The 19850-nt window shown below is 36.8% G+C and overlaps 1 protein-coding gene across 34 annotated transcripts in view; it reads right to left on the bottom strand.

The window, feature by feature from the left end:
- LOC307193308 (uncharacterized protein) overlaps positions 1-19850 on the bottom strand; it is a 1334119-nt gene that overhangs the window by 2172 nt on the left and 1312097 nt on the right. For 31 of the 34 annotated variants that reach the window (XM_079935107.1, XM_079935085.1, XM_079935089.1 and 28 more), the window contains one exon: positions 2207-2399. The exons of 1 other annotated variant lie outside the window; for it this stretch is intronic. The gene's annotated coding sequence lies outside the window, so the exon portion shown is untranslated. Of the gene's footprint in view, positions 1-2206; positions 2400-5776; positions 5852-16530; positions 16614-19850 lie in introns of those variants that run through there. 2 more of the 34 variants (XM_079935083.1, XM_079935093.1) reach the window with 2 other exon arrangements.

The following is a 19850-nucleotide window of genomic DNA, read 5'->3' as shown; positions in this document are numbered from 1 at the left end:
TGAATTCTTGCAAACACGTTTAATGCTTATATTATTATATAGACAATGGCATTTATGCCCTTCTTGTTAGGAAATCCATATTTTTTCTTCTTCAAGAAATTACTGCCCAAAATTGTGAATTCTATTTCTGTTTTAAACCTAGAAGTAGAAACACAGATTTATTAGGTTGCAGAACAAGAGATAGACATAGAGTACTGAGGCAAGATGATAAGAGTTGCAACATCAAGAAAAGAGACGTCAAACTTATTCCTAAGGCATGAAGCAAAGCTGGCAGCCAACAAATTACAGACCATTCTAGAGAGAAAACATAACTTTCTGAGAGATGCAAAGGTGACACATAAGTAAACTTTGAACGTACTCATCATCAGAGTTTGATGTAAATAGAGGAAGGATTGTGACCTGGAAAATTACAGGCCCCAAGGATAAGCACAAACTTGGATAAAACAGTCATGGTCTTGGGACCCCACTGTTGTTTGAACAAATGATTTGAACAAATGATTTCATTTTCAATGTGCTACTCTGAATTGAATTAATTGAATTAAAACTGAATTGAATTTGTACAGTTTTCTAAGGTACGTTTGGCACGATCGTTCATAGATATGGACATATGTAAATGTACTCAGTGGCGAAAGTCATCCATAAAGAAGTTATTGAGCACCTATGAGCACACATCTCATGAGTACACTCAGTGGAGCCAATTAGTGCATCCTAGAGGAATACCACCACTGCTAATATCTTACAAATACCTACTAGATTCATTTAGGTTGACAGTCGCCCAGAAGGGTATGGATATTGAGGGTATGGATATTATTTCATAAGACAAATTATTCCAAAGTAATTATATTTTTAACGTTCCATTTCTGCCTTATTCTGAATACATTCAAGTACCTGCAGGATGCTGGAGAGCTGTAAGACACTCTCTAGTATATTGAGGAACAGAGCAAGATGGTGTTGATAGGCTCAGAAGCCATTTTATTAATGCCGGATCTACTCCTCCTCTAGCTTTCAACCCCCCTCTTCCGAAGTATTTGTGGTCTTCCTGTGAGAGTATCATAGTGCCTTTGTTTAGAAAACATTGTGTGTCATTTATTTCAATATTTAGATCTGCTTAGCTCTGTGGAAAATTCTCTAGGCACTCTCTAACTCCCTTCATAAATATTTAACATTAATTTTACCTCTATTCTCAAAAACTCTGTTAGAATTCAGCAAAACCTAGCCTAAATTCTCCAGCTGCTGCCCTATACAGCTGCTTTTACCTCCATAGTTGTGTGATCATTTGAAATACAATCCTTGGGCTTCTGTTTAATTTAGAAAGCAAAAATAATTTTACTAATTATCTTATAAGGCTGTTGTATAGTTCAAAGAAGTTAATGCATAGAGAATTCAGAATATTACCAGTCATGTAATAAGCGCTCAACAGGGATTAACAAAGCAGTTATATTATTTATCATCCAAATGGAAATAACTTTGAGATTAAAAGGGTACAGTTCATAACATAGAGGGACAACAGGTAAACTGTAACCACGCAGAGCAAATGTGGATATATGGTCATCCTTTTTATTTGCTATACTTGTCTAAGAAACCATGTCCTTCAATGTAGCATTTATGATTCAGCACTCCCAATTCAACTTGTTTGAATCTATCTAATACCTATTTTCTTTCCCAGTATGAATGCCTATGAATGGTAGTCCTTCTAACTTGCTTGCCAATAAATAGTCACCTACTACTTAATGAAACCCGTATTATTCCTACAGTGGGAGACTTCAGACAGGAGGTTTGAAGTAGCCATGGAAGAGATTGGGCATAGTCTGGGCCTCCAAGCCTGGATTTGAACATATTGAAATCCAGAATTTGAATTTATTGAAGGAAAAAAGCATTTGGACATATTGAAGGAAAAAAGAGGGCATTTCTAAGGAAACAATGCCTTGGAGTATGTACTGATAACAGTGCACATTGTATTACAGAGTAGACTGATAAAAGTAAGTTCTATGTTAGCAGGGGGATATGTTTTTCCAGGTAAGGTGAAGTTTGATTACAAAGGGACTTAGTAATGAAACAAAGTTTGGGATTTAGTGCAACAAGGAACATATATTTTAGGTGTTTGGAGAACCGCATCATGACTGTGTTCTAGAAAGTTGCAACACTCTGCAAGAAGACAATGATTGAAACAAGAAGTCTGTTTCTTATTAAAAAGGCATTTTGTTACCTCAAATCTGGAATCAAGGGCACTGGAAATTATTCTTCTTTTGTGCATTTTCTCATAATCTACTTTCAATTAGTTTTTGCCCAATTATTTTGGGGTTATCCTTACTGCTTATTTTCACGTGTCCTGTTAACTGATACAGCACAAACGTTGTCCTTAGATTCTCAGCTCTGCACATTCATGTCAGGGAAGAGTGCTAGAAAACAAAGACGTTAATTTTATAAGTTCAGTGTAGCTATTTCTTCAATACTCAATTTAGGGAGAGAATTTTACACGAAAGTACTGTTTGAATATCCATCTGGTAAGTCTTTAGCATTATCTAATTTCTTTCCACTGTGCATGGCGCTGCTGAGACACCTCAGGGACTGTTTGTATAACATCGTTGCTACAGGCCATGGAAAATTCTGTGCACTGCTTTCCATACATGTTTGGTTACAGCTGGTTCTGGTTTGTGTGTTTTGGGGTTTTCCAATGCAATTACTGCCAACTTCATATATACCAAATGGATCTGCCTCTTTCTGTTTCAACTAAAGGCTTTTAAACCATAGTTTTAAATGTGAATACACTGATGAAAAAAAAAAAAAAAACAAATGCCCAGATAGACTCAGAAAGACATAGGGAACCTCAGAGTAATGTTTTCCCAAGCAGAAACTACCAATAATAATAATAATAATAAGGAAAAGAAAAAAAAAATTCTTTTCCAAGTTCAGGGTTCTATTAGACTGTTTTTTGAGTACGTGTACTTTCGTCTCAAGTGTTTCATTGGAGAGAATAATTATTTCCCTTTTCTGCGGAAAGAACTCTCCCACCAGGAGCATGATGTATTCTGCTCCGACCTGACAGATCTATCCGGTTCTGACTAGATCAGTATGGGCCTCAGTCTTGCAGTCACTGTGGCTTTCTTTCGATCTCAGTAATTCTCAGATTGACTTCCCATAAGTGCAGTGGGGAAGAACCAGTTATCCCACACGGCCACTGGCTTGTGATTACGTATACAATTATTACGAGAGGTGTGCAGCATAACCCCAGGGATGGCACTGAAAGAAGTGGCTTTTTTCATCATTATAGTCTTAATAGATAGGACTCCATCAACTGGCTTTTGAAATGAAGGTTTATATCACTTTATGGAAAAGATGTGCAAAATGCATGGGCACTGACAGAGAAAGTCTATGCTTTCCATGTATGCTAGCACGATATTCCATACATGACTCTATTCTTCCCTAGGTTGAAGAGATTGCTGACAGCAAGTGCAATGCTACTCACATGTATTGGCCCTTTCAATGCTTTTGAAAGAACACCTGCAGGCATAATGACAGATTTGTGCTTGGGACACATTCTGTACTGTTTTTCTTACATGCATGCATGTAGCACAAGCAAATGCTAAACAGTTACACATTACCAATCCAGTTAGCATGCCAATGATACTGTCTCTCTCTAGCAGGCATTAAACCTGCTCACCTCCAGATTTCCAAATAAATATACCAACTGACTATAAAAATAGAAAGAAAAAAAACTTTGAAAAGAAAAAAGAAATCCAAATGCCAAGAAATTGCGGGATCCACTTTGTTCAAGACAGTGTTGAACTGAGAAGTGGGCTGTGGCTCTTCTTATGGGAAAAATCTGTGTAGCAGGGAAGCGAGAGGAGGAAAACTCAGGAGAAGGAGAATGCTACTGATATTTCTGAACAATGATTTTTGAAGGCTTGAAGTGTAAGTATGCGTGTGTGTGTGTGAGAGAGAGAGAGAAAGAGAGAGCGATGTCAGGAGAAGCTGTGTCCTGGGGACACGAGGAGGCGACTGTCCTGAGGAAGAATATCTGGGTCCCATCAGGGACTCTGGAAACTAATTCTGGTTCTAGATACATCAGGCCTGGAGGCTACGGAGGCACTTATCGCATGTTTACACCTGCCATGGCTCTTTATTTCAGGCAAACAGTGATTTTAGCAGGGCTGGCTGTGGATGAAGGAGGCCATGCCAGGGTAAGAAAGAAAAGAAAAAAAGACATGGCGTCAGTCCAGAGAAGAAACGTTTCCGCACAAGAAATAAAAATTGACAGCATGTGCTTTTCATTAGGCTCTCCCTTCCTCCCTCCCTGCCTCTCCACTTGCTGGATCACTGACCAGGTACAGGAAATACTGTGTTAATTCTAAACCTCACACTTCTCACATCATTTGGGACTGATTTAGGTTTTATGTAAAACCTAGCTCAAACCTTCCTAAGGAAACAAAATAATTATTTTTGAAGTTGACTAAATACCTAATTCTGTGCATCCAGAAGCTTCTGAAGTTAACAAATATTAAGCTACTTGGAATCAGATGATAATTTTTTTAAAAGTTACATTTCACTTACATACAAAAAATAAATTCCATACAGGTTAAGACATTAAATACAGAAAAAAACAATAAAACAGCAGGGGAAAATGGAGATTGATACTTAATTTGGGGGAGGAAAAAATCCTTTGTAAATATGAAAGTGAAAGGGTAGACCAATTGGCAAATATTGGTAGATAATAACTACATAATTGTAAATACCATAAATCATCTCAATAGATCCCTTCAATATATAAAGAACTGGTCCAAGGTGAAAAACAGGAAATGCATGAGAACAAATACTAATGGCCTCTAAACACACACACACACACACATTCTCCTAACATGTAATTAAAGAAACAAACTAGAAGTAAAAAGTATATCATTTCTTAAAGTGGCAAAGATATTTCCTAAATTTCAGTAGGGTTGGGCAGAGTGGTAAAGGAACACTTCTGATGGGTACCATTGGTATTATTCTATGGAAAACAATTTGATCCTATCATGGAGGTCATTACAAATGTGTACATTTACTCAGGTATAAGCACAAAATTTTTTGTAGCAGGACTTCACCAAGGCATTGTTTATATATAGAAAATTTATACCAGATGCTGATGGTCAGAGATTTTCTATTAAACATTGGTCAGAAATCCATAAGGAATATTTAATTATTAAGATCATTTCTTAACACAGGTTTTGATGGAATAAAATTATGCTCAAATTCTGAAATTAAAAAATCAGAATAAAAACATAGTTTTACACCAATTTTTTAAAAGAAGAAAAATATGAAAAATAAAATTGCACAAACCTTGCAGGGAAATAGAATAGTACTGTGTGTTAGTAATGATGACATTATAGATTACTCCTTTGATGTTAGACATACTTATTGAGGGTTTTTTGTCACTCAGAGTCTTTGGCACCATGATGTCCAGTGCACCAATGTGTCCAGGAGCCACAGGTGGTCACTGAGCATTGTAACGGTGACTAGTCAGAAGGAGATGTGCTGTGACTTAAAAATATATGCCAATTCCAACGACAAAGCATAAAAAATGCAAAGTATCTCTTTCATAAAAGTAAATATTGACAATATTAAAATAACATTTTTTTACATGGCAGGTTAAATAAAATATATGATTACAATGAACTTCACCCACTTCTTATTTCTTCTTTCCATCTGGCCATCTAAAAATGTACAGTGACTGGTGTGGCTTGCATTATAATTCTAGCTGACAGCACTGTTAGAGAATTTGATGATGTTTTCTGCTCACCTGCCACCTCTATCCTATACCATCTCCAACATGTTGGCATTCAAAGTAGCTTTCGCCTAAGGGCAGGCTCTGCAGCTAAGGAGATAGACACAGGGTGTTGGACAGGCAAGGGTTTTAAAATTACTTTTGAGAAGTTGTTCCCCCCCCCACCTCAGTATTAGGAAACATTGTTTCATGGAGTTGCTCAAGGAGAAAATCCTGGAACAGAAGCATCACTCTGAATTTACCTCCACAGTGATTCATGACTTCATGAATTTTTACTTTTTAATATCTAACTTGTCTGATGCTGGGCAAGTCATATGCCTCTGGAACTCAGGGTTTTGGGTTTTTTTTTTTCCTATCTCTAAAAAGAATTTTAAAAACTCTTCATTTGTAAAACAAAACAATGAAATTCACATAGTTGCTGTGAAAACTAAATGAGCAAATGAATGTGGATGCTTAAAAGAGTGATTAGCATACAATTAAAAAAATATCTTGTGCTACCTCTTAAATTAAATTAAATATACTGATATACGTTGGGAACAGACTGAACATATTAAATAAACTGATCAAAAATTAAGAGTAGGGCTTCCCTGGTGGCACAGTAGTTGAGAGTCCGCCTGCCGAGGCAGGGGACACGCGTTCGTGCCCCGGTCCGGGAAGATCCCACGTGCCGCGGAGCGGCTGGGCCCGTGAGCCATGGCCGCTGAGCCTGCGTGTCCGGAGCCCGTGCTCTGCAACGGGAGAGGCCACAATAGTGAGAGGCCCACGTAACACACACACACAAAAAAAACAGTTGAGTATATTTGTGGTATCAGAGCAATAGCCTAAGAGACTTTAACAGTTGCAGGCCAAGGAATTGGACTGCCTAGTTCCGAAACCAACTCTGGATCTTAACAACTTTCATCTTGAGCAAGGTATGTAAAGTCTGTGTTTCCTCTTCTGTGCGATGGGGTAATGCAACTCACAGGGGAGGTGGAAAAATGAAAACAATAAATGCACTTCAAATACTTAGGACAGTTCCTTGGACAGTTACATAGTTTAACAATTGTTAACTATTATTATCACCATGATGGGGAAGTTGCCAACAAATTCCGATACCTTCAGATAAAACAAAAAAAAAATCACAAAATATTTGCAAATATCATATACTCTGTGCCAAAAGTAAAATTCTTCTTGGGGATTAATGATCCTCATAGTGTTTCTGAAGGCAGGAAGTCAGTAGCCTAGAGCAGTATTTCTCATGGGTTACATTGTGCAGATAAATGCCCGGGGACCTTGTTAGAATGCAGACTCTGATTCAGTAAGTCTGGGTGGAGTCTGATTGAGATTCTGCATATTTAAATCAGCTCCCATGTGATGCTGAGGCTGCCTGTTTTCCCACTGCATTCAGAGTACCAGGGGCTAAAGCAATATTAATCTGCTTTGACAGCAAGAGTAATTGAGGTGCAAGATCACAGAACCGATATCAACGTAAGTGTATGAAAAAACAATCCTTTTTGTTTTTTACATAGACTATGAGCATAGGCATAGATTAGTTTCTTTCTCCTTTAATTCAATTCATCTCATTAAGTTTGACAGGGGTCAGGCAACATCCCCTTTATAGAGATTATGATTCTGAGCACAATTTATGACAATTGCTCTGCGTTTCGTGACATATATAAAGAATAAACAGGCCTTTCAAAATGTAGATATCTAGAATAAACAATTGTCCTAACACAATATTTTGAATGGTTCCTTCTGTATTGAGGTTTTAATAGGTACTAGTTATTTGGTTAAGAAAATTCCTTTTTTTTTTAAATACATCTTTATTGGAGTATAATTGCTTCACAATACTGTGAGCTTCTGTTGCACAGCAGAGCGAATCAGCCATATGCATACACGTCTCCATATCCCTCCCTCTTGAGCCTCCCTCCCATCCTCCTTATTCCATCCTTTTAGGTGATCGCAAAACACTGAGCCCATCTCCTAAGCTGCTGCTTCCCACCAGCTAACTATTTTACATTCAGTAGTGTATACAGCTCGATGCTACTCTCATTTCGCTCCAGCTTCCCCCTTCCACCCAATGTCCTCAAGTCCATTTTCTATGTCTACCTCTTTATTCCTGCCCTGCAACTAGGTTCATCAGTACCATTTTTTTTTTTTTTTTTTTTTAGATTTCATATATATGTGTTAGCATACAGTATTTGTCTTTCTCTTTCTGACTTACTTCACTCTGTATGACACACTCTAGGTCCATCCACCTCACTACAAATAACTCAATTTCGTTTCTTTTTATGGCTGAGTAATATTCCATTGTATATATGTGCCACATCTTCTTTATCCATTCATCTGTCAATGGACATTTAGGTTGGTTGACGTCCTGGCTATTGTAAATAGAGCTGCAGTGAACACTGTGGTGTTAGTGTGCAAGTAATTCAAATTAAAAATAAGTACTAGATAGTATCAGAGGCTCTTTAAGCATCTCCTTTAATCTTTTAATATGGGGAGTATAGATTATTCTAATGCTTAGCCTCCCTAGAATTCTTTGGAAAAACTCAACTTGTTCACAACATACGTACTGCTGAATTCACCTTGCCAGTATTTTGTGTGACCGACGAAGTACTTTTTTAGTTTTGATATCAAGGTTATAAAGACCTTATAAAATTATTTGGAGGTATTTTTCTCTCTCTGGATGAATCTGTACAGGATTACTCTACTGACTGTCATCTTTCTTGTCCTTTTCCCTTGATAGGAATTTCTTCAGTGTCCTAGAATACTCTGAAGTTCACAGACTTTTGTTAAATTCTCTACTTTCAGAAAATTTGCATTCCTAATAAATTTCAGTTACTAGTACGTGTCAGGTACAGTGAAACTTCATACCAAGGGTTGGCATGATCTCATGTCAATGAACACATATGAATGAACTTTTAGATAAATATACATTTTGTAAAGTAGTAAATTATAATCATAGAGTTTTATTTCTCATTATTGCATTGATTTTAATACCTGCATGATTGATCTCTGCCCTTGTGGATGTTACATGTCAGATCGCTTAAATATACCAGAGAAACCCTCACAGACGCAGAATTGTCATATCTCAAAAGGAAAAGGGGAGAGAGCGGAGGGGAAGATGGCGGATGAGTAAGACGCAATCACCTTCCTCCCCACAGATACACCAGAAATACATCTACACGTGGAACAACTCCTACAGAACTACTGAATGCTTGCAGAACACCTCAGACCTCCCAAAAGAGCCGTGTGGATGAAAGGCTCTTGGTGCTACAGCTAGGAGTCAGTGCTGTGCCTCTGAGGTGGGAGACCCAACTTCAAGACACTGGTCCACAAGAGACCTCCCAGCTTCACATAATATCAAACAGTGAAATTCTCCCAGAGATCTCCATCTCAACACCAGCACCCAGCTTCACTCAACGACCAGCAAGCTACAGTGCTGGACACCCTATGCCAAACAACTAGCAAAACAGGAACACAACCCCACCCATTAGCAGAGAGGCTGCCTAAAATCATAATAAGGCCACAGACACCCCAAAACACACCACCAGATGTGGACCTGCCCACCAGAAAGACAAGATCCAGCCTTATCCACCAGAACACAGGCACTAGTCCCCTCCACCAGGAAGCCTACACAACCCACTGAACCAACCTTAGCCACTGGGGACAGACATCAAAAACAATGGAAACTATGAACCTGCAGCCTGCAAAAAGGAAACCCCAAACACCGTAAGATAAGCAAAATGAGAAGACAGAAAAACACACAGCAGATGAAGGAGCAAGGTAAAAACCCACCTGACCTAACAAATAAAGAAGAAATAGGCAGTCTACCTGAAAAAGAATTCAGAATAATGATAGTAAAGATGATCCAAAATCTTGGAAATAGAATAGACAGAATGCAAGAAACATTTAACAAGGACCTAGAAGAACTAAAGATGAAACAAACAATGATGAACAACACAATAAATGAAATTAAAAATACTCTAGATGGGATCAATAGCAGAATAACTGAGGCAGAAGAACGGATAAGTGACCTGGAGGATAAAATAGTGGAAATAACTACTGCAGAGCAGAATAAAGAAAAAAGAATGAAAAGAACTGAGGACAGTCTCAGAGACCTCTGGGACAACATTAAACACACCAACATTTGAATTATAGGGGTTCCAGAAGAAGAAGAGAAAAAGAAAGGGACTGAGAAAATATTTGAAGAGGTTATAGTTGAAAACTTCCCTAATATGGGCAAGGAAATAGTTAATCAAGTCCAGGAAGCACAGAGTCTCCCATACAGGATAAATCCAAGGAGAAACACACCAAGACACATATTAATCAAACTGTCAAAAATTAAATACAAAGAAAGCATATTAAAAGCAGCAAGGGAAAAACAACAAATAACACACAAGGGAATCCCCATAAGGTTAACAGCTGAACTTTCAGCAGAAACTCGGCAAGCCACAAGGGACTGGCAGGACGTATTTAAAGTGATGAAGGAGAAAAACCTGCAACCAAGATTACTCTACCCAGCAAGGATCTCACTCAGATTTGATGGAGAAATTAAAACCTTTACAGACAAGCAAAAGCTGAGAGAGTTCAGCACCACCAAACCAGCTCTACAAAAACTGCTAAAGGAAGTTCTCTGGGCAAGAAACACAAGACAAGGAAAAGACCTACAATAACGAACCCAAAACAATTAAGACAATGGGAATAGGAACATACATATCGATAATTACCTTAAATATAAATGGACTAAATGCTCCCACCAAAAGACGCAGATTGGCTGAATGGATACAAAAACAAGACCCATATATATGCTGTCTACAAGAGACCCACTTCAGACCTAGAGACACATAAGACTGGAAGTGAGGGGATGGAAAAAGATATTCTATGCACATGGAAATCAAAAGAAAGCTGCAGTAGCAATTCTCCTATCAGACAAAAATAGACTTTAAAATAAAGACTATTAGAAGAGACAAAGAAGGACACTACATAATGATCAAGGGATTGATCCAAGAAGAAGATATGACAATTGTAAATATGTATGCACCCAAGATAGGTGCATCTCAATACATAAGGCAAATGCTAACAGCCATAAAAGGGGAAATCGACAGTAACACATACATAGTAGGGGACTTTAACACCCCACTTTCACCAATGGACAGATCATCCAAAATGAAAATAAATAAGGAAACACAAGCTTTAAATGATACATTAAACAAGATGGACTTAATTGATATCTATAGGCCACTCCATCCAAAAACAACAGAATACACATTTTTCTCAAGTGCTCATGGAACATTCTCCAGGACAGATCATATCTTGGGTCACAAATCAAGCCTTGGTAAATCTAAGAAAATTTAAATTGTATCAAGTATCTTTTCCGACCATAACGCCATGAGACTAGATATCAGTTACAGGAAAAGATCTGTAAAAAATACAAACGCATAAAAGCTAAACAATACACTACTTAATAATGAAGTGATCACTGAAAAAAATCAAAGAGGAAATCAAAAAATACCTAGAAACAAATGACAATGGAGACACGAATACCCAAAACCTATGGGATGCAACAAAAGCAGTTCTAAGAGGGAGGTTTACAGCAATACAATCCTAACTCAAGAAACAAGAAAAACCTCAAATAAATGATCTAACCTTACACCTAAAGGAAGTAGAGAAAGAAGAAAAAACAAAACTCAAAGTTAGCAGAAGGAAATAAATCATAAAGATCAGAGCAGAAATAAATGAAACAGAAGCAAAGAAAACAATAGCAAAGATCAGTAAAACTAAAAGCTGGTTCTTTGAGAAGATAAATTGATAAACCATTAGCCAGACTCATCAAGAAAAAAAGGGAGAAGACTCAAATCAATAGAATTAGAAATAAAAAAGGAGAAGTAACAACTGACACTGCAGAAATACAAAAGATCATGAGACATTACTACAAGCAACTCTATGCCAATAAAATGGACAACCTGGAAGAAATGAACAAATTCTTAGAAATGCACAACCTGCCAAGACTGAATCAGGAAGAAATAGAAAATATGAACAGACCAATCACAAGCACTGAAATTGAAACTGTGATGAAAAATCTTCCAACAAACAAAAGCCCAGGACCAGATGGCTTCACAGGTGAATTCTATCAAACATTTAGAGAAGACCTAACACCTATCCTTCTCAAACTCTTCCAAAATATAGCAGAGGGAGGAACACTTCCAAACTCATTCTACGAGGCCACCATCACCCTGATACCAAAACCAGACAAGGATGTCCCAAAGAAAGAAAACTACAGGCCAATATCACTGATGAACATAGATGCAAAAATCCTCAACAAAATACTAGCAAACAGAATCCAACAGCACATTAAACGGATCACACACCATGATCAAGTGGGGTTTATTCCAGGAATGCAAGGATTTTTTTAATATACACAAATCAATCAACATGATACACCATATTAACAAATTGAAGGAGAAAAACCATATGATCACCTCAATAGATGCAGAGAAAGCTTTTGACAAAATTCAACACCGATTTATGATAAAAACCCTGAAGAAAGTAGGCATAGAGGGAACTTTCCTCAACATAATAAAGGCCATATATGACAAACCCAAGCCAATATCGTCCTCAATGGTGAAAAACTGAAAGCATTTCCACTAAGATCAGGAACAAGACAAGGTTGCCCACTCTCACCACTATTATTCAACATAGTTTTGGAAGTTTTAGCCACAGCAATCACAGAAGAAAAGGAAATAAAAGGAATCCAAATTGGAAAAAGAAGAAGTAAAGCTGTCACTGTTTGCAGATGACATGATAGTATACATAGAGAATGCTAAAGATGCTACCAGAAAACTACTAGAGCTAATCAATGAATCTGGTAAAGTTGCAGGACACAAAATTAATGCACAGAAATCTCTTGCATTCATATACACTAATGATGAAAAATCTGAAAGTGAAATCAAGAAAACACTTCCATTTACCATTGCAACAAAAAGAATAAAGTATCTACGACTAAACCTACCTAAGGAGACAAAAGACCTGCATGCAGAAAATTATAAGACACTGATGAAAGAAATTAAAGATGATACAAATAGATGGAGAGATACACCATGTTCTTGGATTGGAAGAATCAACATTGTGAAAATGACTCTACTGCCGAAAGCCATCTACAGATTCAATGCAATCCCTATCAAACTACCACTGGCATTTTTCACAAAAGTAGAACAAAAAATTTCACAATTTGTATGGAAACACAAAAGACCCCGAACAGCGAAAGCAATCTTGAGAACGAAAAACGGAGCTGGAGGAATCTGGCTCCCTGACTTCAGACTATACTACAAACCTAGAGTAATCAAGACAGTATGGTACTGGCACAAAAACAGAAAGAAAGATCAATGGAACAAGATAGAAAGCCCAGAGATAAACCCACACACATATGGTCACCTTATCTTTGATAAAGGAGGCAGGAATGTACAGTGGAGAAAGGACAGCCTCTTCAATAAGTGGTGCTGGGAAAACTGGACAGGTACATGTAAAAGTATGAGATTAGATCACTCCCTAACACCATACACAAAAATAAGCTCAAAATGGATTAAAGACCTAAATGTAAGGCCAGAAACTATCAAACTCTTAGAGGAAAACGTAGGCAGAACACTCTATGACATAAACCACAGCAAGATCCTTTTTGACCCACCTCCTAGAGAAATGGAAATAAAAACAAAAATAAACAATGAAACTTCAAAGCTTCTGCTGCTGTTGCACAGCAAAGGAAACCATAAACAAGACCAAAGGACAACCCTCAGAATGGGAGTAAGTATTTGCAAATGAAGCAACTGACAAAGGATTAATCTCCAAAATTTATAAGCAGCTCATGCAGCTCAATAACAAAAAAGCAAACAACCCAATCCAAAACTGGGCAGAAGACCTAAATAGACATTTCTCCAAAGAAGATATACAGACTGCCAACAAACACATGAAAGAATGCTCAACATCATTAATCATTAGGGAAATGCAAATCAAAACTACAATGAGATATCATCTCACACCAGTCAGAATGGCCATCATCAAAAAATCTACAAACAATAAATGCTGGAGAGGGTGTGGAGAAAAGGGAACAGTCCTGCACTGCTGGTGGGAATGTGAATTGGTTCAGCCAGTATGGAGAACAGTATGGAGGTTCCTTAAAAAACTACAAATAGAACTACCATATGACCCAGCAATCCCACTACTGGGCATATACCCTGAGAAAACCATAATTCAAAAAGACTCATGTACCAAAATGTTCATTGCTGCTCTATTTACAATAGCCTGAAGATGGAAACAACCTAAGTGCCCATCATCGGATGAATGGATAAAGAAGATGTGGCACATATATACAATGAAATATTACTCAGCCATAAAAAGAAACAAAATTGAGCTATTTGTAATGAGGTGGATAGACCTAGAGTCTGTCATACAGAGTGAAGTAAGTCAGAAAGAGTAAGACACATACTGTATGCTAACACATATATATGGAATTTAGGAGAAAATAAAATGTCATGAAGAACCTAGGGGTAAAACAGGAATAAAGACACAGACTTACTGGAGAACGGAGTAGAGGATATGGGGAGGGGGAAGGGTGAGCTGTGACAAAGCGAGAGAGAGGCATGGACATATACACACTACCAAACGTAAGTTAGATAGCTAGCAGGAAGCAGCCGCATAGCACAGGGATATCAGCTCGGTGCTTTGTGACCACCTGGAGGGGTGGGATAGGGAGGGTGGGAGGGAGGGAGATGCAAGAGGGAAGAGATATGGGAACATATGTATATGTATAACTGATTCACTTTGTTATAAAGCAGAAACTAACACACCATTGTAAAGCAATTATACCCCAATAAAGATGTTAAAAAAAAAATAGACTTATTGTGGTGGTGATCATTTATAATATCTACAAATATCTAATTATGTTGTACACCTGAAACTATAATGCTATGTCAATTGTACCTCAATAATAAATAAATACTTTAAAAATTAAATAATTCAGAAAAACATACCACTTTCAAAGGAAAATGGTCAAGAATGGTATTGGCCTGGTTGCTGAAAACAATAGAGAAATGCCTTCAAAAAAAAAAGGATAAGGGAAGTCAGCTGCTGAAGGGAGAAATATCCCAGGATTCTCGGCTCCTGGACCTTTTATAACACTTATATTTGCCATTATTTATGAAATTGGCCATGTTCTACAGACTTGATGCTCATTAACAATCTTATTTAATCCTCACAATAACCCTGAAAGAAATGACTGTCATTCTCATCCTACCACCTGAACTTCTGAACAGTAAGTTTCCTAGGATCAGGTAATGTACGAATGAAGGAGTCAGGTTTCCACCTCAGGTCTGGCTGACACCAAAATCCAGATACATTGCAAGGTGGCATTCTCGCCCTTATAATTTTAGTTTCCAATTCAGTGCAGACAGCAGTTCAAGATGCTCCCAGAAGCCCAGGAATCTCTATCTTGTCCCAGATTCTGGAGAAAAGGATCATAAACTAGAATTTTTCATCAAGTCTCTTAATTCTTCATATCCATCTGCGCAGCCTCACAGTTCATCTTATAATCATTGTTCTTGATCACTTTAAACCCACAAACAAACAAGTGAATAGATTGCTTAAAAGCAGGTCAGTTTGCTCATTCACTAATTCAAGTTCATGTTTGTTCATTTCGCACACATTTGTATCTAACAAATTCTCCATGTTTAAATCCTACAGTCTTCCCTCCTTTATCATACTTAAAATGTTGAAAGCTGAAAAACACATTTCTCTGAAATGAATAACAGCTACATATGAAATGACAAAAGAAGTTGCGTTAGAGAACTAAAATAATTTCAATATGTAAAACTCATTTAGAATATATGCTTGATCAAAATGAAAAAAGGTACTGGTTCTACCAAGAAAAATGGCTTTAAACACCACAAATATTTAACCTGCCTTCTCAGTATTGTGTTTTCTAATTTCAAAAGCCACTGCATTTGTATTCCAGCTAATTTCCATACTATAAATGTCAGTCAACATAGGCAGATTATGCCTAAGAATGATTTAAAAAGAATCTTAACAAGAGTAAAAGTCATGTCCATATTTTCATTATGCATCTGAGCCTCCGGATTGTAAATATTCCCTCTGAGCTAATATTTTAGAATTCAAGGTCATATACAGAAGATTTTTTTCCTTGCTAATTAGAAAATAGATTACTCCACTTGAAATAATGTAGGTGGAAATTCTTCCCTGAGGAATTTATCTCTTTCAGATGTGTTTGATCATGTTCAATATTTTTTTAACTATATTATATTTGCTTTTCCCCTCTCACCTACCAAATACGATGTATAGAATGCTTAAGGATTTGACTTATTATTCTGACATTAGTAATAAAGTTATAGTAAAAAGAATGTACTAGAAGTCTTTCACCTGCATACAATTTTGCTTATTAGATTTGCTTATTTCACTTGTCAAATTTCACATCTAATGTTCCCTCTGTATATTTATAAAAATACTTTACTGCAGATGAGCCTAATCACTATGTAAATTAGGTAATTATTTGGTGAATATTAACGTTCTTTTCCATACAAAATAATACATATATTTTGAATCTTCTTTCCTTGCTTTTGGGAGGATATAGCAATTAAAATAGTTATTGAACCCTTATTTGCATGCAAATGAGGCAAGCACAGTAGCATATCAGGATGTGCAAAAGTATATTTAATTTTCAATTTCAAACGTATCTCTTATTATTTAGACTACATCATTGTCAATGCAGTTTTCTTCTGGCATGTTAGAATCATGTATCATAAAAAGCTTTTCTGGTAACTACTTGCTAGCATACATGGGCCTTTAATCTTTCTGGATCCTCCTATGGCAAGACAAAATAAATCTCCTTTAAAAGAGAGGAAAAAATGAACATGTTGCTGAATTATATGAACAATAGATGGCATACAGTAGATATTTAATATTATATTGAATGGATGGTTTGAAAGGTAACTTAAAGTAATAATAAAGTAAGTATAAAGTAATTATAAAGAAATATGCTGATGTTTCTCCTACAAAATAATCATAAAAATATTGTTGAACATAGAACTGTATCTGAAAGAAAATAATAGATATGTTCCTGGGTAAATTGTGAGACCATCAAATAAGCTAAGACTTTTCTGGTAAAAATGAAAACTGATGTTACTGATATGTCTAAAAAATATACATGATATAGAGACAATAAATAACTCTTTAGATTGCAAATGTTATAACTGCATAGGAATGAAGGTAACTCTTGATAGTTAAAGAAAACAGTTATGACAGGAAATAAACAAAAGTAGTACAATAGTAAATGAGTGATGATTTGAGAAATGTTATACCCCAAGGTATAGTGAATATAAATATATTCAAGATGGGTATAATTTTTAGATCTAACTTTCCATAATTAGCTACTAAGGGAAAGTTTCGGGTGTGTCCTTCAGTCTTTAAGGCTGATGGCGTGAACACACCCACACACATTCTGTAGCCGTAAATCAAACATCAAAATCTGGGTACTGAAGTTCATTGTCTGGATTTAGTGCAATATTCTTTAGATTCTTAGACTGAGACAAAAGAGTAAGCGTTAATAAAAAATAAAAATATGTTTCAAACTATAATTTTTTTTTGGAAATTGGGTGTGTGTTATGATTAACTCTCATTGTAATGGCAATTACTAAAAAGGATAAGAAATTATTTCCAATAATCAGTCATAGACGTGTCCTCTGTTTTGTGTCAAACTAAACATCTTATTCATTCATTCATTCATTCATTCTTTTACCTCTTACATCATTCTCTGGTCCTCTTCTGTGAATGGAATGCTTTTCTCTGACTTAGCTACTCTGGTCTTCCATATGACCTTATTTCTGCACCCTTTCTTAATTTCTGTGGCCAATCAAAGCCTGATTGATACCCTGCCTGTTCAGGTTAAATGTGTCTGTCTTTCCACCAGCTTCTGGAAGGCAGGGTTAAATCCAAGCTCTGACTCTTTTTGCTCACTTTTTTGTAACCAGAGCCTGGCATACAGTCAGTGTTGACTGAATTAACTGCTGAATTTCAGTTTAAATCAATTGAAATCAGTTATGTTTAAGTTTGGTTCAAGAGGTTAATAGTTGTGTGATCCTAGCTAAGTCATATAACTACTTAATGTCTGTTTATTGCTTTGCAAATGATTATGAGGGGCAACAAAAATGCACAACTGAGAATAATATAGAGATGTTATTTTAGTCCCGCAGTAGTAATGCACAATGTAAAGGTTGTTATGAAAGTGATCAAATGCAACTTACTTATTTTCGGTTGGTCTGTTTGTTACCTATTTTCCTTCTTTTTCCTGCAGTGAATTTGAAATAGAGCCAATACCGTGCTTTTAGCTCTGCATAACTGCAGAATGTTTGAAATGGTCGTTAACATCAATGCAACCATACTTATTTCTTTCATGTATATAAGACTGTTTCACAGAAAAGAGTCAACAAATTGATACTACTAGTGTGCTGGTACAAACAAAAAGTTTCATCTCCTAGATGGGATATTGCCCAACAGCTCACTCTATAAAACCACAGTTGATGCAGGGGATGCCTTGAAGCAGGATTCCCAAATTGAGAACCTGGAGAAGGACTGGTCTGTGCAAGAAAATAAAGTCTACGAAAGTTGGAGGTAATGAAAATCTTCAAGACTGTTGTTGGGTCTATCCCCAAAACTTCAGTTTTTCAGTTATAAAATATGTTTGGAAAGTTTAGAGACAAGAAAGAAAGAGCTCACCTGGGGCAAGCTGAAAGAATAGGGATGAAAAAGGAATGTTCTCTGAAACAACAAATGATAGCAGAAAATACCATATAGGAATGGAAATGATTTGGCCTGAATTGTGTCCCCTTCAAAATTCATATGTTGAAGCCCTAACCCCCAGTGTGACTGCACTTGGAGATAAGACCTTTAATGACATAATTCAGGTTAAATGAGATCATAAGGATGGAGCTCTAATCCAATAGGATTGATATCCTTATAAGAAAAGGAAGAGACAGCAGGACTATGACACACAGATGAAAGGCCATGTGAGGACACAGCAAGAAGGCAGCCATCTAGAAGCCAGGAAGAGAGGCTTCACCAGAAACCAACCCTGCCAACATCTTGATCTTGAACTTGTATCCTCCAGAACTTTGAGAAAATACATTTCTCTTGTTTAAACCACCCAGTCCCTGGTATTTTGTTATGGCAGCTGAAACAGACTAATATAGAAAAATACAATTTAAATTTTCTAAGTTTAAAAATGAAGAATTCATGTTTCTGGATAATGCACTAAGAATAACAACTTATTGTCAGGTGAAGGTAAGTAAATGAGGTAATACATTTCAAACCATTTTATATAACAGTAGAAAGAAAGAAAATATTGGCGTGCAAGAGGTTTATCAATTTTTTTTTCTCAAAATATTGAGCAGATATTTTTTCTGTTTTTCTATAGTCTTCCCTGATCTAACATACAGCTCAGTCTTTTCACAAAGTTTTTAGAGCCCCAGGATGCACTAAGTTGGTAACCAACAGATCTCAGGTCCCGTTTAGGCTTATGACAGAGTCAGAGAGATTGCGGTCATTATCATTTACCTTCTTGGGTCTCAGTTTCCTCATTTTGAAAGAAGTGGGATTAGATTAACATTACTAACGTGTGAATGAATTTTATTTCCACCCGACAACAAAAAAAAATCTATAATATAGTATATTTGAGGGACGGTGGGCCATGCAACGTTGAATAGAATTCTCTATTGCAGAACTTCTCAAAGTATTTAAACGCTAATGTAGTTTACAAACCTCTAAGAAGAGGATACAGGATGCAGTATTCCTCAGTGTTCTTTTCTCAGACAACACTGGAAAGTGCTCACTAAGATCTGTCCCAGGTCTCAGATTGTAAGGTCCTTTGACCCTGGTTAGGTTCACATAAAAAGCCTCCTCGCAGTTCTTTAGCTGCTCACTCTCTTAGAAAGAGGAAAAATGAAGGATCTTTTAGGAGGTTGACACCCCAGAAAATATATTTTAAGAGGATACAAGTATGCTGTACACCCCAGGGAATGTGTGATTTAAGGAAGAGTTGGTGGAG

Source organism: Stenella coeruleoalba, assembly GCF_951394435.1.
Source record: "Stenella coeruleoalba genome assembly, chromosome: 10".
Lineage (NCBI taxonomy): Eukaryota > Metazoa > Chordata > Mammalia > Artiodactyla > Delphinidae > Stenella > Stenella coeruleoalba.
This window is presented reverse-complemented; position numbering and strand designations above follow the sequence as displayed.